At 35.9% G+C, this 24,692-nt stretch overlaps 1 protein-coding gene across 3 annotated transcripts in view; it reads left to right on the plus strand.

The window, feature by feature from the left end:
- Positions 1-24,692, plus strand: part of FRS2 (fibroblast growth factor receptor substrate 2) — a 117,632-nt gene that overhangs the window by 49,013 nt on the left and 43,927 nt on the right. For 2 of the 3 annotated variants that reach the window (XM_072655355.1, XM_072655353.1), the window contains exons 2-3: positions 3,736-3,831; positions 4,510-4,552. The gene's annotated coding sequence lies outside the window, so the exon portion shown is untranslated. Of the gene's footprint in view, positions 1-3,735; positions 3,841-4,509; positions 4,553-24,692 lie in introns of all 3 variants that reach the window. The other variant, XM_072655354.1, reaches the window with a different exon arrangement.

Genomic DNA, 24,692 nt, shown 5'->3' on the forward strand with positions numbered 1-24,692 from the left:
CTTTGTATCTCCAGTGTTTAGCACAGTGCCTGGCACAAATTAGACACTTAATATATGCATGTTATTGTTTTCAGTCTTGTTCCCTTATATTTTCCACTTTTTTTCTCCTCCCTTGATGACAGATCCCTAGAGGGATGGGCCTCAAAGCGGCCTCATAATCTTCTATTGGGAAATTTACTTTTCAGGAATTTTCCAAACTCTGGCTTCCAATGACTGCCCATTGCGACTTTTAGGGGGATAGACTTTATCCCAATTGCATGTTATTCCTTTTTCTTTAATTTCTGGTATAGCAGTCAGGACCATGGCAACCTGCCCCTATTCCTCCATCCCAGGCAGAGAATACATGACTTTTCCTATACCTCCCCAGTTCTACATGGGATTAGCTGACTTGAGATTTGCTGGTTCTTGCTACAAAATGGTGGGGTAAGAATTCTGGCAGGGTGAGCTGGCAGCAACTGAAGCAACAACAAGGAAATTGCTGAGTGGATCCTAGAGCACAAGCCTGTGGGTCAGGTTTTGCCACCCTGCTAGGTAGACCAAGGGACTATAGGAGAGATTGCTGAGTGAGCACCTCAGGGATTAGTTTATTCTAAACTGTTAATTTGTCAGTACCTTTTTAGTTATCTTACTGCCTTGCTCTTCAGTGATTGCTGCAATTATTTCGCCTCTTTCACATTATTCTAATTTTGGGGGAGTTTTTAGAGTTCTGAAGGAGAAAAAAATGTCTAGAAAACCATCTTCCTGATCTCATGACCTTCTTGATCTCATGAGCCACCCTTTGATTTCTTTAAATATTTGATTTTATTGTAGACTGATGAATGGGATGCTACTTATTTAGATTAAAATATGGAAGTAGTGAAGAAAAAACTTGAAACTAGTCATGTAGTAGAGGTATTAAAATATATTGCCTTAGGCTCAGCATCCTGGGAGTTATCCCTGACTTCTCATTATCTGTCACATTCAGTCTGTTGCAAAAAGCTATTGATTTCACCATTACAGTATCTCTCCAGTACTTCTATTTTTCTCTTCTCTGCTTCTGCTCCTACTCTGGCGCAGATCCATATCACCTCTGTCCTAGACTGTTGTAATAGTCTGTGGTGGGCCTGCATGTCTCAAGTCTCTCCCCACTCCAATCCATCCACCATTCAGCCACCAAAATATTTTCCATAAATGTTTCCTAAACCACAATGCAGATCTTGTCCACCTCCTCCCCGTCCCACCCCCAACTCTAATCGCTCTCTATCCCTTCAAAGTTCAAATACAAAATCCTCTCTTTGGCATTCAAAACCCTTCTTTATCTAGCTCCCTCCTACCTTTGCAGTTTTCCTATACCTTACCACCTGCTCTGTACTCTTCATTCCAGTTACAGTGACCTCTTTGTTCCTCAAACAAGACATTTCATCTCTCAGCTATGGACATTTTCTTTGGCTGCCTTCCATGCCTGGAATGCTCTCCCTCTTCATCTCTGCCTTCTGACTTCTCTGGCTTTCTTTAAGTCCCAGCTGAAGTCTCATCTTTTACAGGAAGTCTTAACCGACTTTATTCTAGTGTCTTTTCTCTGTTAATTACTTCTTATTTATGTTGTATATAGCTTACATTTGCATATATTTGTTTGTGTGTTGTCTCCCCATGAGATTGTGAACTCCTTGAGGGCAGGGGCTTTTTCCCTTTTTTTGTATCCTCTGTGCTTAGAACAGTGCCTAGCACATAGTAGGTGTTTAATAAATGTTTATTGACTGACCGACTGACTGGGCTATGTGAGGATGCTTGGGGAAAGGGAGCTGCATCATTAAGTTTACTTTGTGTTTTGTTTATTTACCAAAAATAATCTTGCATTTCATAAGTGATTGCTAAAGACCAATGGTTGCTAATTAATCTGATCTGCTATTAGTTGTCACTGATAAATAATTATATTACTTATTCTTAATTTTTAAGGTGCTTAAGGGCCCTCTTGAGATACCAGGTTCGGTTCCCCTCCTGCCTGTTTTATTCATAATTCAACAAATATTTCTTGTTATCTACTCAAAAAGAATTGCTGTGAAAGAATGTATGTGTGTACATATATATGTGTATATATGTGTGTGTGTGTGTGTATATAAAGAGAGACAGAGAGAAAGAGAGAACTTTCTAAAGTCTAAGATTAAATGCCAGTTATTATTATTACTATTCAGTCTTCTCATCTTAGTGGTGTGAACTCCAAATTCCTCTTACAACTACAAATATTAACTTGCTTAGAATTTAATAAATTAGAGATAAGAGTTGTCTAAGGTTCATAGTGGTTAAGTTTCTTACCCTGATTCTCCTGGCTGATATATGTGGAAGGCCTGGCTTTGAACTGACTTTTGCTGGGTTCCTAAGTTATTTTCCTAAAGTTCAGTTTTAACAAGTCCATATTCTACTCAATAAACTCCAATGGTTGCCCATTAGATAAGCTCTTCTCTTTAGTTTTTTTAAAGTCCTTCCCAGTTCTAAACTACCTTTCCAACCTCAGTTATGCATCGTTTTGCTTCTCATGTTCTCTGTTCAATTCAGACTGAGTTTCTTACTCTTTCAGGAAGGACACTCCCATCTCCTGACTCAGGCCTTTTGCCCTAGCTGTACCGAGATACATTTTCACCTCTCCCCCGCCCCCACCTCTTTGAACCTTTTCTTTCTTTTAAAACTGCTCATGAAACACCTTCTGCACGAAGCCTCTTTTGATCCCCACAGCAACTAATGCCTCACTCCACCACCAGGTGGTTATGTTACGTGGACTTAGTTATGTGCCTCTTGTCTTCAGTAGAGAGTAGATGTTTTTTCTTTTTTTTTTTGTCATTGTATCCGCACATACTAGATACAAGTAAATAGCACATACTAGATGCTTGACAAATTCTGGTTGATTGATTTCAACCTCAAAGCCCAATACTTTTTATCTGTGATATCTGCTCTCCTCCTCACAGGGTTGTTGAGAGAAAATTGCTTTGAAAATCTTAAAATGCAAAAATGATTCCTTTAAGTACTAAGATACTGCTTTAGGTTTTATTTGGGATTCATAGATAAATAAAGCAGCCCTTGCCCTCACGGAGTGAAATTTTAGTCCCTGTATTTAACTAAAAGAGGGAAAAAAGTATCATGGATAACCCCAAACAGATTTGTGTTTGATTGTAAAGTATCTCATGTGCACATATATATATATATATTTTTTGTAGCGAATTTACCTTTCTAATTATGTTATACTTGGACAAATTGAAATCTGTTGCTTGACCATAGCATCTGTAAATCCACAGTGGAAAAAGAAGGTTGTTCTGAAATGCTGTATAGCAAAATAAATAAGTTAGCAGGAGTAAATAAATCTAGTATTAAAGGTTTACCATTTAAAACCCTCAGTTTTTATCCCCAGGCAGTGATTGAGTTGACTGTCAGTTTAATGCCTGAAGGTCCTTTAAGTGACATCATCAGTCAGCGGGTAGCCACACTGAAGACTTGAGGGCTTGTTGGACCCTTGCACTAGGCACATACATGAACATGCCAAATGTGATCTCTGCCTATGAGTTTACAGTCTGATTTTTTTTCACCTGTGAGTTCATAATGCTTGTATAATGTTTTTATTTTTAAAAGTGACCAAAGGAAATTTTAGTAATACTTCAGTTACTTTTAAAGTTCTATGAGTATTGTGCTAATTGAAAAACCAGTGGTTATTTTTTTTACCAAACGTTTTCAAGAATAACGTTCTTCGTATTGGCACCTTTATTTCAGGAATGATAACAAGAAAGAGAGGAACCAGATGCAGAAGAGATGAAATTGTTAATTTGTGATGAAGTAAAATGCAGCTGTTGCTTTTCAGTCATATTAGTAAGTATGGTAAGATACTATTCATTCCTGTTGGCAGTAAAGATGTCTAATTTTATAAATAAAAATATATCAACTATTTTTAAAGCAACTCACTTTGCATTATGAGACTTGATTTGGCTCCCACTTAAGCTTATATAGAGTATACTTCCTATTGAATGTATTTTGTAATGCTAATACTTGCTTCAACATGCTTTAGAATCTATATTTATTTTTGAGATTTTTCTTGCAGTCAATCAGAAGTGAACTGGAAAATACCAAATTCCAAGTCGAGTAAAAGCCAATGATATGTAATACTGTTGTAAAACAGTATTAATGTCTCTACTTTATAGATTTTCCGTTTATTTGTTATTCCTTATTTAAGCAATGTTTAAATGTGAGCTATAAATAGATAATTCATGGGAACATAGCTTTAGACCTAGAAAAAAGACCTTATAGACAGATTACTTTGTTCACCTTGTTTTATTGATGAGGTGATGTGATTTACTTGATAAAATGAGAGCAATTAACTAGAAATTAGTGGTTAAAATAAATTTATATCATTAAAACTGCTATAATGGATTTTTTTTTGCAACTTATAGAAAAAAAGATGGAATCTATGAGAGGTTAAAATTTAGTATAGTCAAAAGATTTGCTATTTAGAAACTAATGTATTCAACTTTTCTACCTAATATTTTCTAGGAAGGAAACCGCATCTGATTTTCTCAAAAGAGAAGTTTGCAAGGTAAGAAACACATTTTATTTTATTTTTTAAAAGTTATTTATTTTTAGTTTTTGACACCTGCTTTTATAAGATTTTGAGTTCTAAATTTTTCCCTCTCTGTACTCCCTCCTTCCCAAGACAGCATGAAATCTAATGTAGGCTATACATGCATGATCATATTAAACATTTCCACATTAGTCATATGAATGCATTTTATAGCAGATAAAGGAAGACATATATTTGAATGCATTTAATTGATACTTAAATTTAAGCTTGTCCTTTTTCTTTTCTTATTTTTACTAAAATCTAAAATCCCTTCTTGATTTTTATTAAATCAGTCAGCAAATGATTATTAAATGTCTGCTATGTGTCAGACATTGTGCCTAGCGGGTGTTAATTCAGATACAAAAGTGAAACAGTCTGTGCCCTTAAGGAATTTATATTCTATGGAATGAATATTTACAATGTTTACCAATAAGTAAAAGCATGATTTATATGAAGTGATTTGATAGTAAGGTGTGTGTATATATGTTGGGGAAAGAAGCAGCTAAAAACAATTTCCATCAGGAAAGATTCCTTCAAATAGAAAGCACTTGAGTTGAGCCTTGGAAGAGAGCTTAAGGGTTCCCAAAAGTGAGGAAGGAGGGCATTCTATGCATGGGGGACTTCTTATTCAAAGACACAGAGATGGGAGGTAGAAAGTCACATACAGGGAATGGCAATTAGGCCAGTTTGGATGGTGTGTAGAATATAGGAGGAGAGCAATGTATGGTCAGTCTGAAAAGATTGACCAGGTCCAGATTATTTAGAGCCTTAAATGCGCAAACAGAGCAGCAGTTTTTGTTTTATCATAAAGGCAATGGGAAGCCACTGATGCTTCTTAAATATGGAAGTGGCATGGTCAGACCAATGCTTTAGAGAGGGGGGAGATGAAGTGAAGGGATTTGAAATATGGGAAGATGAATGAGAGCAAGGAGAGGAGGGTGTCTCCAAGATTGTAAATCTGGGTGGTCAGGAGAGTGATAGTGTCCTTTTCAGAAGTAGGGAATTTAAGAGTTTTAGGGACATGTCAGATTTGACATGTCAGGTCATGTGAAAATGTCCAGCAGGTGATTGTAAATGCAGGATTGGTGGCCAGGAGAGAGCTAAAGACTGGAAATTCAAAAAGGAGATGGAATGGTTTTACAGGGAGAAAAAGAACCCTGGCAGAGCAACGAACATCCTGAAAAACCAGGGGGAAGACAAGTTTTAAAAAGTAAAAGAGTGGTCAAAACTGTTACATTCTATGGAGAATTAAAGAAGGTTCAGAACTGAGTAAAGCCCCTTGGATTTAGCAATAAAGAAATAATTTGTTACCTTGGAGAAGAACAGTTTTAGTGGAGCGATAATGTAGGAAACTAGGGTTTGAGGGTTTGCAAGATGAGTGGGATATAAGAAAGCAAAAGCAAAGGAGTAAAGCTGTTTTTTTGTGTGTGTGTGAATTAAGGCTATGAAAGGAGAGACAAAGGACAATTGTCACAGATAAATTACTACCTTAAAGTTTTTACTAAGTAAAGAAAGGTTCCTTTTGGATGCTTGGACCCCGATGATAAAACATCCATATTTTAAAATGTTTCAGATGATATTTCTAGTATTCGGATCTCATTGTTATAGTTCATTGGTAATAATTCATCTTAAAGATGTTGTCCTAAAAAGAGAGACACATGTCCATTTTTTAAAAATTCAAAGCAAAGTCATTTAATGAGTAGTTAGAAAAGTAGTACCAAAACATTTCCTCGTATGAAATTGGGACACCCTCTCCTACGAATATACTCATCATCAGTGAGAAGAGTGGACATGTATAGGATATACATATATAGTAGGACATGACATATCCATATTTAAAAAACAACTTTCCACTAGCACAGTTGGCCAAAATGATGGTGTTTAGGGGTATAGAATAACATGTACTCCATCGATGATTTAAAAGCCAGAATGACCTCAAACATTTATTAAGTGCCTGCTGTGTTCCAAGGCATTGTACCGGGTGTTAGAAATACAAAAAAAATGAAACAATCTACTTGCACGAAACTTAAATTCCAATTTTAAATAACTAGTACAAAAAAAAATATGTGTATATGGGGGAAAAGATAGGGAAAAAATAAACAGTTTGTGTGTGTCTCTCTGGTGTACATGACACATATGAGAGAGACAGACCGGGAGTGCAAGTGCATAAATATAAAGACAATAAATACAAATAAATATTCAAGACAGTTTGGGAAGTGCTGGCAACTGGGATCAGAAAAAGTTTCATTTAGAAAGTGGTGTTTGAGCTGCATATTGAAGGAAGACCAAGGTGAGGAGGGAGGATATTCCTGGCCCTGAACTAGGAGATGAAGAAAATGTGTGTGAAAAACACAAGGGAGGTCATTTTAATTGAATTATAGTTATGGGTCTCTTGTATAATGAAGCTAGAAAGATGCATTAAGGCCTAGTTGGGAAGGACTTCAAAAGCTAAACAGAGGAGTTTAATATTTGACCCTAGAGGCAAAATGGAGCCATGAGTCTTTCTTAAGTAGGCTACTGATATGGTCATATCTGTGCTTAAGAAGTATCATGTTCGCATCAGTGAGTAAATTGGGCTGCTATGGTGAGAGACCAATGAAGAAGACCTTGTAATTGTCTAGATGAAAGGTGATAAGGAGGTGAACTAGGGTCATAGATAGTATAGTAGATAGAAGTGCTCAGATGCTGTAGAAGTAGAATTGGCAGGATTTGGCGACTAATTGGGTCAATGGGATGAAGGACAGTGACTGTTTGGAGAGAATGCTGAAGTTTTCCTCAAATGGGAAATGTGATAGAAGTTTCAATTAGGGAAAAGTCTGACCATTAGCACTAGTAAAGTTACTGAAAGAAGTGAAGCAAGAGATAAAAAAAGAGATTGGACCATACAGAGCCAAGATGGAGGAGTGGTAAGAAGCAGTGGGCCAAGCTTCCTTATACATAAGTCCTCTAGCAGCTCTGGAAAATAAATCAGTTCAAGTCCTGAAGGGGAAATCCAGAAAAAGTTACATTTAGTCATTTTTCCAGTGCAGTTTAGCATATTGAGACAGACAAATTGTCTGTGGATGCTGGGAATGAGACTGGACCAGGAGCATGCTAAGATGAAGCCTTAGATCCCTACTGAGGGCACTTCAAGGTGGACAGATGTGAACTGACAGCTTTGCTGTATGCTGCCCAGTTCTGGGTCACAGCTTGGCAAAAATCCACCTAAAATTCCTGAAAAAGATGAGTGAAGCAAGATTTAAAAAGAGTGAAAAATGTTTATAAATTCAATGAGAATGCTTGAAGAAAATATTGGAAAAGAAATGATTGCTATGAAGAAAGAATTAGAAAGGAAATTAACAGCTTAACACAAGAGGTACAAAACCTTTCCCAAGTAACAAAACACTCTCAAAATGAAAATGGATCAAATAGAAGTCATTGACTTTGTGGGACAACAAGAAATATTAAAAGAGTCACAAAACTGAAAATATAAAAAAAGTGTGATACCTCATAGCAAAAACAACTGACCTGAAAACAGATCAAAGAGAAAAAAATTAAGAATTATTGGACTGTCTGAATATCATGACCAAAACACCTAGATGTCCAATTTCAAGAAATCTTAAAAGAAAACTTCCCATGTCTCTTAGAATCAGAGAGCAAAATGAAAATAAAATCCACAAGACTCTTCCTGAAAGAAAACCAACATGAAAATTCTCAGAAACGTAGTATCCAAAATCCAGAGCTTCCAAGCTGAAGGAAAACTACTGCAAGCAGTCAGAAAGAATTCAAGTAATAAAGAGCCACAATTAGAATTCCATGTGATTTAGCAGCCTTCACTGTGAAGGAGTGGAGAACTTGGAATATAATATTCTACCAGGCAGAAGATTTGGAATACATCCAAGAATGTTACTCACCCAACAAAACTGAATATAAATGTGGGGAGTGGGTGGGGATCTTTAATGAAATAGAGCAAGCATTCCTAATAAGACCAGAAGCTGAGTAGAAAATTTGACTTACCAACATAGGAGTCAAGAGAAGCATAAAAAGGTAAATATGATCATGAAATCAACTGTTTACATTCTTCTATGGAGAAGATACTTGTAGCCCCTCAGAATTCTTATCATCATTGTGGCTGCAGAGTTTAATTTGACAGTAGAGCGGGGAATGATTCTGTTACGTTTTGATCATCTTAAAAGAAGAATGGAAAGGGTAGGGGAAGAAGAATACATTGGGAGAGATGGGAAAGGAGAGAAAGAATGGGGAAAATAATCTTGTTTGAATAAAAAAGCAGTCTATACAACTAGGAGGAAGGAATGAGGGTGGGGCAGGCAACACTTAAACCTAACTCGTTTGAACTGGTCAAAATAAGAAAGAATACACAAGCCTAGTATTGGGTACAGAAATACTGTACCCAATTTGTACACTCATTTGAGAAAAGGGAGAGTAGGGGTGGGGTGGGTGGGAATTAGAAGGAGAATAGATTAAGGGAGGGATTAATCTTAAACAAAGCAAACTCTAAAGATACTCAAAAATATGTATAGTTCTTTTTGAGGTAGCAAAGAACGGAAATCTGAAAGACTACTCATAAATTGGGAAATGGTTGAACAAGTTATGGCATATAAATGTAATGGAATACTATTGTGCTGAACTGTTATCAGGATAATGACCAAACATGATTCCGGAGGATTTATATTAAAATAACTTCCCACTGTCTGATAGATGAAGCACTTAGAGTATAGAAAGAAACACATTTGTGACATGGCCAGTATGAATATTTGCTTTAACTGACTCTTCATGCTTCTAATAGGTTATATTTCTCTTGTGTTCTCACTTGGTTTGGGGGAGGGGACTAAGATCAGAGTGAAAGGATAAGAAGAAGTAAAAAAATTTTCAGTGAAATAAGAGCTCCAGTTTTTAAAAGTTGTCAGAAAATAAATAGCTTAGAATAGGTGGAAATCTTTAACCACGACGTTAACTGTATGAAAAACAAATGGGACTATGAGAACTTTTAATAATGCTGAAAAACAAAAAGAAATATTAGAACAAAATTTTAAAAATTGATAAAATAGAAAATATAAGATACTTTACTGTTAACAATTGATCTAGAAAAGAGGTCAGAGAGACATAATTTAAGAGTTGTGAGACTCCTGGAGAATCATAACCCCCCCATTCCCCTACCCCCACACACAAAATTTTGGTTGTCATGTTTCAAGAAATCATAAATGAAAATTGTTCAGGTTTACTAGAACAAAAAGAACTAATATTTGTATAGTGTTTACAATATACCAGGCACTATACCAAGTGTTTTACAGTTATTGTTTCATTGATCCTCACAGCAACCCTGGGAGGGTAGATGTTATTATTATCCCTATTTTACAAATAAGGAAACTAAGGCAAACAGATTAAATGACTTGCCCAGAGTCATACAGCTAGTGAGTGTCTGAGGTCAGATATGAACATGGGTAGTACCTCAGGGCAAGTTGAAAATAAAATGTGCCAGTTAACCTCCTGAAGAGATCCCAAAATGAAAAATCCCAGGAATGTTATAACCAAAACCCACAGCTTCCACAGATTGAAGATTTTTTTTTTTTGGTAACGTGAGAAGCCAGAAAGAAGGAATTCAAGCACTAAGGAACCATAGCCTAAGATGTGGCAGGGATTATGTAAAAGAGAATTGTGGAATTCCAGAAGGTAAAATATAAAGGCTTGAAGCCAAAAATAAATGACCCTTCAAGACTCTGTGTAACCTTACAAGAAAATTATGGATTTTTAATCTAATAGAGAACTTTAAAGTATTCCTGATGAACACACCAGAGCTCAGTAGAAACTTCGAAATGCAAGCACAGTAGTGAAGAGAAATCTTGAAATGGAAATAAATTTGAGCAATTTTAGGGATCTAACTGATAAAATGCTTATGTTCTATATAAAGAGAAGAGACAATAACCTTTTGAAATTCTACTGTCTTTCCTTAAGGGTCATGGGGGAGTTAATTAAGATAAGCAAGTTATGAGAATTGTGTTGTTTCAAGTTTACAGTCTTAAGAGCAGGAAGAAAAAAGGGGAGAGTGGAATTATTAGGGAAGAAGTTAGAAAAAAAGGATTCAAATTGACTATATCTCATACTGAGGTGGCCAGAAAAAGAATTATGCAACCATGGAGGAGAAGAGGCGGGGTGAGCAGACATCACTCATGTATGAACTGTGTGAAGGCAGATGAATCACATTTAGAAGTGTGTATACACACACACACACACACACACACATATTGGTAGTGTAATACATTGAACTCAACAGGAACAAATTGGGATTAGAAAGAGGGAAGTTTAAGCAGAAAAATAGAGACAGATAGGGAATAGTCACAAACAGAAAAACCTTTACCTTTGTGTGTGGCTGTGGGTGAATTGTAAAGGTGGGTCTAAGGCATGAAAGAGGGTAAACCAAAGACTGACATCTGGACAAGAGAAAGTGCAGTCAGTCAGAAGCAGATCACTTCAATTAGAGATGACTGGTGTTGATTACATTCTTTCAATTTTCTTACATTCTCTCTATTTGAAGAGCCAGGTTTGGGGCAAAGAGAAGAAAACTCACATGGATGTTATAGGGAAATACATAACTATCATAACCATGAATATGAATAGGATGAGCTTGGGAAAAAAATAGAAGAAAATATCCTAATGACTTAGAATTCATAGTCTATGTAGTCTAACAATGTGTTATTTTATAAGAAACAATTGAGTCATAGAGATTCACACAAACTTAAAGTGAGGAACTGGAGTAGAATTTGAGAGGCATTCAGAAAAGATGTGGTAATCATGAGTTCAGACAAGGCAACAGTAAAAATAGAAATGATTAAAAATAAATTAAAAAACTACATTAAACTTAAATACAAAAATAATGAAATGGTATCACTACATGTACTGTATAGCATAGCATCTCTTAAAGGAAAAATTAGTTTGTGATAAAGGAGAAATGAAACTAAAATTGTGATTCGTTATCTCAGTATATCCCTTTTAATCTCAGATAAACCTAGTTAGGGTAGGGACTGGACCTAATTTCATTGGTATTGAAATCTTCCAGGTGAGGAACTTCCCTTTACCAGTGCAGACTGGTATTATAACTCTGTAACTTACAGCCTTAATAGTATTACTAGCTAGCATTTATGTAGTATGTTAAGGTTTGCAAAACACTTTACATGTTATTTCAATTAATCCTCATAACAACATTGTGAGGTAAGTGCTATTATCCCATTTTTATTGCTGAGGAAACCAAGTCTGAGAGAGTGACTTGCCTAGGATTACACAGCAAGTAAATTCTGAGACAAGATTTTAACTTAGGTCTCCTTAACTCCAGCACCAACATTTTACGCACTCTACTACCACCTGCCTCTTAAGAGAGCTGCTTAGAAAATGAAAGGTTAATTGAGTTGTAAGGGAGAACAGGACTTTGCATCTTTCTAGCTTCAAGATCCACTCTTATCTACTACACTCTTCTGCTTCTTTATCTAATTTTTCTAAAGTTCTACTCATGTCTTTGTTCTTTTTGTTTATTTTTTGGTTAAATTTATTTTAAATTTAGGCTGTCCACTGATAAGATTTATTCTAAAATTTAGGCAACTCACTGAATTTACCATAGGAATCTGAATGGAACCTTAAAAAAGTTAGACATGATAGTGATTACTGAATGAGCATAGAAAGGAATGTATATATTCCATATAGCCATCCTTCCAACATATTTGTATGGCACTCTTAGTATTTGGTTTGACAATATCTATCAAAAACTTTTTTCTTGTGATTTTGTGGATCCATTTTATGGATCATTCTTATATCTGAGTGCTTGGAAGCATCAGTTCAGTCTTCCATTTTCAAGATAGTTTATTGGTAGAAGTCTCTAGGATATTTTGAGTTCTATATTTATAGTATGGGGATTTGTAATATCTCAGTCCATAAAATAAAGTAAGCTTCTAAGGTATAATGCTGGTCACCAGGTTGTGTCTAAATGTTTACAATTTCCAATAGTGTTGTTTTGTAGTTTTTCCCATTTCCCTTCACAATATGCAATACTCATTGAGTCTGGGTTTCCTAATGGCAATCTTTCTGTAATTTCTGATGGTAGTGACTTGGTGATCTTGAATTGCCAGTGTGAGCCCTTCTATTTTCACAAACAAATCATCATGACTTGGTTATGTTCTTTTTATGCCTTTTTTTGAACATGTATTAATTATATTAATGATTATTATATATTATGTACTATTGCATAATAATTATGGCTGAATTAATGTAGATGTTACTTTTGATTCTGTTTTTATATCTCACTTATTTTCATGGTCTCTGTCAGAAGGTAAATAATTGTTGATTATAGTATGTATGTGCCAGTGGCACATACCTGAGGTCCACTATGAATGTTGTTCAGAGGAGTGATATCTTCTTGATTCAAAAATATTTCCCTACTTTTTTTTTATCTGTTTTATATATTCTGTAATAATTGTCTTGTCTAATAACGCTTATCCTTTTGGTTAGAATATTATTGTTTTGTTTTCTTTTTAGGGTGGTAGACCCTGGATTCTGTTAATGTTATGTGGGTTTTTTTAGGATATTTTCCAAATCTGATCCATTTTGTAATTTTATATGTATATGTTAGTGGTATCCTGTAAGTATTGGTTATTTAAAAAGTTTTTTTCCACATTCAATTTCAATTTCAAGAAACCAGTTAAGTATCTTAACATAATTAGCCATAGCCTTCTTGATATCCTTAGGCTTAATATTATGTTGGAAAAAAACAATTTATTTGTAGATATCACCTTCATCTACTAATTTGGTGTGTCCTCTCTTCAGTCTTGAAGCTTTCACTCTCTGTCTTTGATGTGCCTAAAGAAACTTAAACTTAAGAATTTTGCATTGTTCAAATGATATTTTGATAGTATTAAAGATTCCACAAGTTGAAGCTGTTTAATGTGATTTTTTGTCATGGAACCCTATAGATGTATGTTATTCATATATATTTGTTTACCAAAAGGATATTTTGTTTCAACAATTTTTAATTTGAATCCTGTACTTCTGTCTTAGATAGATGATAATGGGTTTAAACTGTCTTCCTGAGGACTATCACATTTTTTATCAATTTTTCTTGATGTATTATCAATAGTGTGTTTTAAATAGAGAATAGTTTTCTATGTAGATTTAAAATACTGTAGTGTTCTAGCTATACTTGAGTCTCTTTTATATGTAGGTTGATTATGGAAATGGATTAAAGGCTTTATGATCAACAGAAATAACAAATATTTATAGCAATTCCCAGCAGGTTTTCGACTAAATTACCAAATTTTCCTTTGTAAGCCTTAAAAAGACTTTTAGGCATCTCCTCTTTTTAGCTAAGTTATTGCTTTTTCATATGTACTCATAGATTTTTTTGAGTGATAAAAGCTCTGAATGCTTTATTTATAAGGTACATAAACATGCATTTGGCCCCTATTTCGAGAAGTTGCTGGTGTTGTCAATCTTGAGGTACTAGTTTCATGTTGCCCTTTGGATAGAGTTGGGTTTTACAATCTGAGAAAAAGCTGGTAAAATGCCTTGATAATAGTTTATATCTCAATGTTTGAGACCTAATTTATGGATTTTTTCTAATTTTATCTTTTTATGGTTTTGCAGATAAGTTAGTTTTTACCTCTTTTGACATAACTACTAGAGCACAAGATTTCTATTTCTCTTTATTCCAACTTGCATTTTTGTTGTGTTAGGTTTCTTGTGATCAAATAGAAGAACAGGAATTTTCCACATCCTCCTTCAGGGGCCCTCTATCTCATCTCTGATTTCTTTACTTATTAAATCTCTGTAGTAAAGTTTTTTATTAATGTTAAAATTGCTTTAACTGCTCATATTGCCTAAACCTTTTGACTTTTGCCTTCAGTTGCTGATTAAGGGAATCCAGAATTTTTATTTTGCTTTTGTTTTTCAAATTCTTTTTAATTCTTTTAAAATTTTCAGTTGGGCCATGTGGCATTGAACTTTTTGTTTAAAGCATCCCTAATTTTTGTTATCAGAGAATCACTGAACAGGGTTATTTTTCCCCAAGGAATCTTGGATGATCTTGGGGACACATTGCTGTAAAAGAGCTTATGAGGCTTAGTTTTGTTCTACCAAAGAAAATATTTCTTCCAGATCATCAACAATGTCTTCCCTTCTCGTGATACTATAACATGGAGTGCTGCTCAGTCCCAGTTTGCAGCCCAGAGCCATCCTTCCCCTCCCTTGCAACTGTTTCTTTTTCACCTGGAATAGTTATATCAGCACAGACTACAGCAAAGATCAGACCAATGGTATCTCCAAAGCCCATTTCCATAGCATTTCTGGACTCTTTCCAGGACTTCATCAGAACCATAGCAATTTGAAGGTACATGAAGCCCTTATGTTACCATCACCTTAGCTTGGCATTTCCTTACTTTGCCATTGTCTACCCTCACTTTCATTCCATGACGTAGATGGTGCTGGATTTTGAGGGGGTTGTTGTAATTGTTATTATTGTGAAAGTATGATAGAAGCATGTTCAGTATTGTCTCATAAAACAGAGAGAAGTAAGGAGGCAAAATCTGAAGGAAGCTTGGTAAGATATCCAACAAAGCAAAATCATCTAAAGGGAAATTGTCAGTAAAAATGAAAGTAATACAAAGAGAAGAAAAATGGAAAACACTTTAAAAACATTTTAACATTCTTTTCTCCATTAAGGACATTACCATCACATACATGATGCCACATACATCTTGAATGTACATATAGAGAAAGCAGAAATGTCACCAATGAGAATAAAAATGGCGAAAATTGTGGGATAAAGACGAGATAAGTACTAGAGCTGATACCGTTGTTAGGGCTTTGAGGGACTAATGTACAACATCTGAAAGAACAGGAGATAACAAAGCTATGGACAAAATCTTGGACCTTTTTAAACACAAAAGAAAAGTGACCAAGTGACTACTATACCTACTGGCATATATATCTGTTTTCCCATCTATAAAATATACTTGAGAGTCATCTATGCATGAATTGAGGACATCTTCAGTGAAGGTATTAGTAGTCATTCAGCAAGAATTTATTAAGTATTTATGTACTAGACTTTCATAGGCAGTATTCAACACTGGACCACATCCTTCTTGTTTCACAGTTAACTGGAAAAATGTCGTAAATACAAGATCTCATTTTTCCTTATTTTTTACAATAATAAAAAAAAATGTATGATTTGGTAGAGCAGAACTGAGCCTTTTGGGCAATTTTACAGCAAGGAGTCCACAAGATCATTCAAGATTCCTTGGAAGAAATAGCCCTGTTCAGTGATCCTTTGATAATAAAAATTAGGAGTTCCGTAAAACACGGAAATGTATGCTTAACACTGTCATTGAGAAGATGTAATGCTGAATATAGTTCAAAGAGGGATTCCCTGTGGCTGGTGAGATCCTCAAGGTGTTCTTGTTTACAGAGAATCTTGAAAGAGATCTATAATCACTAAGGAATTTGCCTTTACATCTACACAGGAAAGACCCAATGGATGAAAAATGTCTGTTGCTCAGATTTTAACTTGTATACATCCCATAGAGCTAATACGTTAGTAGTATTTCTAGTATAGACAGTACAAACAGACAGCTAATGGGTTCAGAGTTGAACAGGAAGATGAGAGGGCTGGATTGCTTTCAGAAAAGTGCAAAGCTCTTTAACTGACTTTAATTTCTCATAAAAGCAAAGCTGTCTTTTCAATATTAACATCTTACAAATTGTTACGTGGCAGTGGAACATGAAGCACCATTGCCTCTAAAGAATTAATACCACACAGAAGAGGGGTCCATGGCAGGTGTGAGCAGGCAGCAACATATAACAAACAAGGCACTTGGAAGAAAAATAGGGGTAAAGAGTGTCATCAAGAAACTATATGACAGAAAGAGAAGGTGGTCTGTCACATGGCAAGAGCAAGGGTGAGTGTTGAACAGCCACAGTGTTCCACTGGTACCCTCATGCAGTCAGTAGAAAGTAAGAGGACCTTCTAAGATATTATGGGGACACCCCACCCCCACCCCACTTTGCCATGGTGAGGGAGGGCATGGAAAAGCCTTACACAATGGGGCAGCCTGGAATGCATTTTGATCTGTATCCTTGGAGGGAACACCAGAATCATTGAGATCACAGATCCCTTTGAGTATTTTAGACTATTTTGAAAGAAGTTCTACTCATTTCTAATGAGTAGAAATTTACAAAGTGATTGAGTAAAAATCCTGTGAAATATTTAGAGACTTGTTATCATGATTTACTAAAACAGCTCTAGAATAAGCTAATAATTTGTTGTTTGGCTTTTACCTTATGCTATTTGATAATTTAGATTTGGAGTACAATTTGTTAAAGATTTCACTTGTATGTAGATATTGAATGAAGCAAAGGAATGTATTTTTACTGGCTAAGCCTGTGGATTGAGAGTTACTGAACTTTCAGCTTTTAGAAATGTTTTCAATGTTCAGAAATTGGTTACTTCAGAAATTGGAACAGGCTCATTAGCTATAGATGTGATTTTTAGGATGCTTTAGAATTTAAAGTTTTATTTTTTAATCTTTGGATAGAGTTATTCTTTTGGTAGTCATAGGACTTTTTAAAAATGCAGTAATTTTAGCTTTCTTTTTGTTTCACTTTATATAATTTTCCAGAGTACTGGAATTAAACTAGCTTAATTTTATTCTAGTCAGCCCTTTGCTTTAGATTTTTCAAAACAAGCTCAGAATAGGTTGAAACTCTACACAAATTGCTGCCACAGGACAAAAGTGCTGATCAAGTTAAATCAACCCCTGTAATGTGTATTGAAAAGAAAACCTCTCCTCTCTACCCCCCAATTTGAAGAACAAGCATTTTAGTTGCCAACCAGAGCTGACTTTAAATGGACCAGCTGTCTGTATTAGGAGGATAGGGTTGCTAAGGTTACCATGGCTGTTTGAAGAAGAATGCAGCTGAGATGGCAAGTTCTTGATGTGTGAGCTGAGGGAAGGAATTTAGTGTGATCATGCATCAGCCTTCCTAATCACATGCTCCCAGAGCGCTGTGTGGGCGGCATGTAAAAACTACAAGTCTGCACTGGGGCTTGTGTGTGGTTACAATAATTCTGTTTTTGTGGGAGCCAGAGGGTTTATAGTTTAGATCAAAAATGCCAAAGTTGTGTGAGTGGTTTTTGTTTTTAAAGGATCCTTCTGAGATAGAAAAAATTGAGCTAAATTTATCACTGTACATAATGGGCAAATAAATCATTATTTTAAAAAAGTGAATTTACCTTTGATAATTTTGTTATGATATAACATTAGTCCCCTAGTTTTTTCCCTTTATGGTCACTCAGCCTTGTTAACATTTTCTTGCATTTCCTGAAGAAAGCATGTTTTCCTTGTAATACACATGATCCCATTTAATGAACAGACACAAAATTATATTGGGCAAGGTTCTGAAAGAAGTGGGGTTAGTCTGTTCCATTTCTTCTTTTGAAATCTCTTCTTTCCCAAGGAGATCTTATCTGAGAAAGGTACATTGGAGTTTTTTTTCCCTGAAGCCTCCAAGTGGAGATATCTGGGATTACATCTGAGAAATAAATGGCTAATTCGATGAAACAAACTTCATTAGGAGAAAGGTAGAGAAGGTATAAATCATTTTATGCATGTGAAACAATGGTTTTTTTACCACAGACTTAAATTGCCAGCTTTGAAAATGCCTGTTTGTACATTATCTTTTCTACATTAGATCCTTTTTCTTTCTGTTTTCCAAAATTCAGTGATGTTTTGACAGTCACGCATGAGACCTTAATTGGCTGTAGAGTACGTAAGAAATAAATATTTTGAACATTGGCAACAATACTTTACACTAAAATGAAATTAATTTCACAGAAAGCAAATAGGTTATCTGTGGTAGTAGTCACCATTTTAACTTGGTATAGTTAAATTGAAGCTGAATTTTTTAAAGTGGTTGATTTTTTAAAATCTGATTTTTGACCTTCATGGTTTCATTATCATCCCAATTGCTTAACATTTTGTTAAGCATCAAGATTAATTTGGTTTTTCGGGTTAGTATCTTGAAATAAAGTATAGGTAAGTCATTAAGCATTTATTAAGTGCCTACTGTGTACTAGGCCCTGTATGCTAATCACTTGAGATAGAAAGAAAGGCAAAAGCAAGCCTTTTCTCAAAGAGCTCATGATCTATTCAAGGACATAATATGAAAGCAAACTATTTACAAACAAATTATATACAGAGTAAGTTAGATACAATCTCAGAGGGAAGGTACTAGATTAAATAAAATGGAGGATAAGTTTTCAAATAAGTGTTTTTAATGGTTTCCAGTGAACTTAGATATGTTAGAAATAGTTGCAGAGTTATAATTGTAATGAGTGAGAGATACATTTCCAAGAAACTCTGATACAAAAATAAATGATACGTCCAGATTGTTTTAAAGTGGTAATACTTAGAGATCATGGAATAAGAATTAGAAGATCTGGCACCTAGGTGTCACAATAGATAGAGTCTTGGATTTGAAGTCAGTAAGATCCAGGTTAAAATTCCTCCTCAGGCACACAACTAGCTTTCTGATCCTGAACAAATCACTTAACCTTTGTGAGTCTCAGTTTCTTTATAAAAGGGGCAGTGGTAATAGTACCCATCTTAGAGGACCACATGAGATAACTTGTAAAGCACTTTGCATATCTTAAAGTGCCATATAAATAATAATTAGCATTTTATGATTTGCAAAGCTTTACATAGTTTTTATTGTTTTTATTTTAGGTTCATTATTCTGATATCTGTTCCACTAAAAAGTTCTTACTGTGGGAGCTGGCCCCACTTCCTTTCCCTCACTCCCACTTGCAGATTTCTTATGTTAACATAGGGCCCTCAATTTACAAAACAGTTGCTCACAAAGTTTGTCGGAAACTCAAAGTCAATAGATACCTGGTCCTTTTCAAAACCAGGGAAAACAAATGTGAGAGACATGGCCTTTAATATGAAAAGGAATGGTCATTTGGGGTTTTAATCATCAAATTGCCCAATACTCCCTCTTGACAAGTTAAGAAAGACTTGATAGTGTTTCTCTCATTTCTCTCACATAGGGAGTTTGAAAGTGAAATGAAGCTGCCTGTTATAAATGTTTAAAGTTGCCCCTGCCTTCCCTTTGTCAATCTTATGTCACTTCTGCAATGCCTGTGCACAATCAATGTCCCCATGTCTCTCAGATGCAGTTCCTTTGGACTTGATGTTATACATGTGAATCTCTGTAAGTTGCATGGGTACAATGTCAGTGTATATGTTACATATTTATTACTTTGGAAACTGTCATGGTCATTCCTCAGCTACTGAATGATTGACTCTGAAATAAGAATTATAAAATACAATTTTGGACATGACTGATGTAGGAATTTGTTTTTTGTTATCAGACCGTTTTTAGTGGGGGTTGGAAAGGAGAAGGGGACTGGGGATAGGGTTATCTTTCCCCTTTCCACCTTCCCCAAAGGAGAAGAGAACAGAAGTAAGGCCTGAAGAAATGAGAGACAAGCAGGAAAGTTTTTAAAGTTACATGTTAAATTTATTATACACTTTAAAAGAAAAGTAAGCTCTACATAGTAGAGCATAACTGTTTCATGTACAGTCCTCCCCTTCTGTTCTTTAGTGTATATAGAAATGTTCATATTATTTTGTATTTGTTAAATTCAGATTTTTTTTTTTAAAAGAAAAAAAAACACACCGTGGAAATCTGTTGTACAGAAGCTGCTCCTTTGCTCCTGATACCATCTATCCACTTGTCATTATAGGGAAACATTTCTAGTTACCTTCTCTCATCTGTAAGGCCTAGGCAAACCAGGATAAATTCATACCTGCCTCAGCAGTGTATTAAAGCACTAAACTGTATGGAAGGGTCTTTCTGATCTCTGCTGTCCAACATGCATCTGTCATTTGCTCTGACCTTTGATACCTGTTTGATTCTTTAAACTTTGCCTTAAATACTTGACTTCATTCACCATTTGTGGCTTTAAAATATTGGTATTTGTCCTCAATCTTGGCTACTGTTCAGTTCCAGACCCTTAATTCCACCTGCATATACTTTTCTATTTGGTTAGACTTCAGTTTTCCTTGAGCTGCTTGGGTCTTCCCTGTCTCTAGGGAACCAGGTGTTTTTATGAGTTATCTGAATTGCCCAAAACGAATTTATTCATCTTGAATATTTGTTAAAGTTCATATCTATAATCCACCAATACTGGAGCCTCAACCAGATCACACCCTCTATCCATAGGTGTCCCACAGGGTTCTTATTCTAGGTACTTTCCACTCCTCTGTCTGTATTACTTCACTTGGGTGATCTCATCAGCTCCCACTCTGACTCTCATTGATTGCCCAACAATAGATCCCAGGCTAACTAACAGTAACCCTACCATGATCTTTATTTGGACTCTGATTGACTCAGAATGATTGTAAATAGCGGTTATCCAGAAACCCTGAAGGTCTTCCCCTTCCAGATCTTTTTTTTTTTTTATTTACTAGGTTAAGAGGAAGTTTTCCTTCCTTGTTTCTTTTCAAGCCTTAATCATTGAATGGGTGTTGGCGCAGTCGGCTTAAGACCTCTTAAAAACTTTAGCTTGAAAAGGCCAAGGTCTTGCACTGCATCCAGAGTTATCTCCAGTCATCTTGATCTATATCTGGCTACTGAACCCAGATGGCTCTGGTGGAGAAAGTGAGGCTGGCGACTTTGCATCCACTTCGCTTGCCAGTCATAGTATCAGTTCCGTGATGTCATAGTCCTCTTGGAGAACAACGGACGAACAACAACACCTCTACTGATGATTCTCAGATTTCCCTATCCTGCCCTAACCTCTTTGCTGGCCTTCAGTCTTCCATCTCCAACTACTTTTCAGATCTCTCAAACTGGATATCCAATATCCAACTCAATATGCCCCAGACAGAATTCACTATCTTTTCCCAAAGCCGTCTCCTCCTATCTCTCTTACTACTCTAGAGGGCAATACCCATCCTCCCCATCCATCATGCCAGATCCCTAGGAATTATTTTCAGCTCCTCAGTGTCTCTCATTGGTGCACCTTTTATCCAGTCTGTTGATTTCAGCTTTACATCTGTTGAATACTCCCTTTTCTTTCCTCTGACACTGCCACCACAATAGTGCAGACCTTCATCACCTCACACCTGAACTGTTGTAATAGCTGCTGGTGGGTCTGCCTTCCTCAGGTCTCTCCCTACTCTAATCCATCCTCTGTTAAGCTGCCAAAGTGATTTTTCTAAAGCACCAGTCTGACTCACCCTACTCAACTTCAGTGGCTCCTTATCCCCTCCAGGATCAAATATAAAGCCCCTTTTTTGGCATTCAAAGCCCTTCATCGCCTAGTCCCTTCTTGTCTTTCTACTTCCCTTATACCTACCTTCTCAGTACAAACTCTTCAATCCGGTGACACTGGCCTCCTTGCTTTTCCATGAACAAGACACTCCATCTCTCCTCTCCAGACATTTTCTTTGGCTCTCCCCCATGCCTGGCATACTGAATTTTTTAATCCAACAAGGTGTCATAAGCAGTTACTCTTGGTCTTTAAATGTTATCATCTTTGATATTCTTTAAGGCAGAAAATTCATTATACATTTGTACAAAGACTTTATTAAATGATAGCTAAGAGACTTTAAAAACTACATTCAGTGATAGGAAGGAGAGCAGTAAAGGGTACAACAGTGATAAAAAAAATAGTTGGAGGTAGATCTGGACATCTATGAGGATCTCCCAAATGTTGCTCCTTGAGCAAAGAAACTCCTCATGATTATCATTCTGGAGTGCTGATATTACATCTTAGGAATCATGCTAAGATTCTGGAATCTTTGAATATAATTTTGTAACCTCTTAGATCCACCAGTACTAATACTTTTTCTCTTGTCACAATAAACCACAAGTCCGACCATGTCCATCCTTTCTTGAACTCCAGTGACTTCTTAATATCTCTGAGGTCCAATTTAAGCTCCTTTTCTTGGTATTTAAACCCCATCATAGTATGCCTCTTATTTCCACCCTGGTTATCTATTAGGCCCTTTCATGCATTCTTCACTGGAGATAGCAATGTTTTATTCTCCTTGAACTACCATTCTGGAATAAGCAACCTTCCTCTTCCCTCACATCCCCGCTCCACCCCCAGTACAGCATAGCTTGCACAAGTCAGAAATTGTTCATATACAGAAAGGAAAATCCGAAAAGCCATTTTGGAAACTACTACACAATTGCCCTATTTTGATGCAATTTTGGAGGCCCACAGGATCCTACTCCCATATCTGGCCTTTAATAAATCTCTTTTGGACACATAAGTCCTATGTATGAGTTTCCTTTCCTGCTATAGACACAGGATTATCGCACTTTGTACCAGTTCGCGCTGTCATTTCTTCCTGATTCCAGTTCTCATTCTTCTTGATTTCTTTATAAGCTCTGAAATGCTGACCACGCTTTCCTTATGGATTTGCTTCTGACAGTTTTCACGATACTGGTCTCTCTTGGCTATCTTTGTATTGGTGTTATTCCTCAGTCTCTTTTGCTGGATCATCATTCATTGGGGCATGACTGAGGCCAGTCTAATAGTTCAGTCTTGAAATTTGAATAAAATGAAGCATTTATATCCCATCTAACAGTAGACACAAAGAGATTTCAAAAAGGGAAGGCAATAAACATTTGTATAACACCTATTAGGTGCTAGACCCTGTGCTAAGCACTTTATAGGTATCTCATTTGATCTTTTAAAACACTGTGAGGTAAGTGCTATAATTTTCCCCATTTTGTGTTTGAGGAAACTGAGGCAATGGGGAAACAAAGAAGATGCATTTACCACCAAATCAAAATATTGAAATGGGTAGGAGAAATAGGCTCCTGTTTTTAAACTCCTGAAACTAATGAAAAATCTGATTTCAATTGCTGCAGTGAATTGCCCTAGTTTATACCAACTGTTGACCATTCTTGGAACATATGCTTTCCTTGTAGGATATCCAGCTTCCTTCAAGGCTCAAATAAAATAACACCTGCTATATAAAGCCTTTCCTAATTCTCATTCCCAATTCCCCTTCAGGTTTTCCCTCTTCCTCCATTACCTTGTATTGGCTTATGGGTGTGTGTATGTGCTTGTATTTTTTATATACTTTTGTGTGTATATGTGTTTTCGTGCAATCGAATGTAAGTTCTGAGAAGCTGACTCATTTTTTTCTTTTATATCCGTTTTACTTACAGTAGATGTTTAATACATGCCTGTTGATTGATCTGTATGTTGTTTAGATGCTTGAACTGTGTGACCAAACATGGATTGACTACTTAACTATATGGCAAGAATACCAGGTTTTTATCAGATAGCATTCATCCAAAATAGTCATCTGTCTCTTCTTGTATATGAGATGGGAAATGAACCTCAACTCCTGTCTTTGTATTCACCTTACAGTGCATTGTGATAAGTAGTTTGCTTAATAACTGTGCAGTGTCAGATGATGAACAATGAGGGGATGGCAGAGGCAGCGAGCTACCAATCCATGGAGAAGGCCAAATAAAGAGGGTTACAACTCCAGGGTTATTTGTGCTGGCCAGTTCTGGCAAGTCTACAAAATAGACTGGTTTTTGACTTGGGATACACCTAAAAGGCTGAAGATATACATATATACATGTAGATGAATAAAAAGTCTTGGAGTGACCAATTGTAAATTGCAGAACCTTTGCACTACTGGATGAGAGAGTTTTTCTGCTTGGTTTGTTTGGATAGGACATCAAACATCTTGAAAAATCTTTCTGCAACAGTAATATATTCTCAAATATTTAAAAATCACATTCTTTGAAAAATTGTATAAAAAAGCATGCTCTATCAGTAAATCTAGTAATTATGGATAAAACAGGGCTTCTATCTTATTTTTAGTATATATTTAAAAGTAATGGTACTTTAGCTACACTGGCCTATTTTACTATTCTCTGCACATGGCACTCTGTCTCTTGGCTCCTTCACACATAAATGTATACTCAGACTCACAAGCTTTTCCTTAGAGATCCAGCTATTCAGGATGTGTTATGATTTTACATATGTATATGTATCTATGCATGTTTTCTCCCTCATTAGAATATGAATTCCTCAAAGCCA

The sequence above is a fragment of the Notamacropus eugenii genome, chromosome 3 (assembly GCF_028372415.1).
Source record: "Notamacropus eugenii isolate mMacEug1 chromosome 3, mMacEug1.pri_v2, whole genome shotgun sequence".
In the NCBI taxonomy this organism is placed as follows: domain Eukaryota; kingdom Metazoa; phylum Chordata; class Mammalia; order Diprotodontia; family Macropodidae; genus Notamacropus; species Notamacropus eugenii.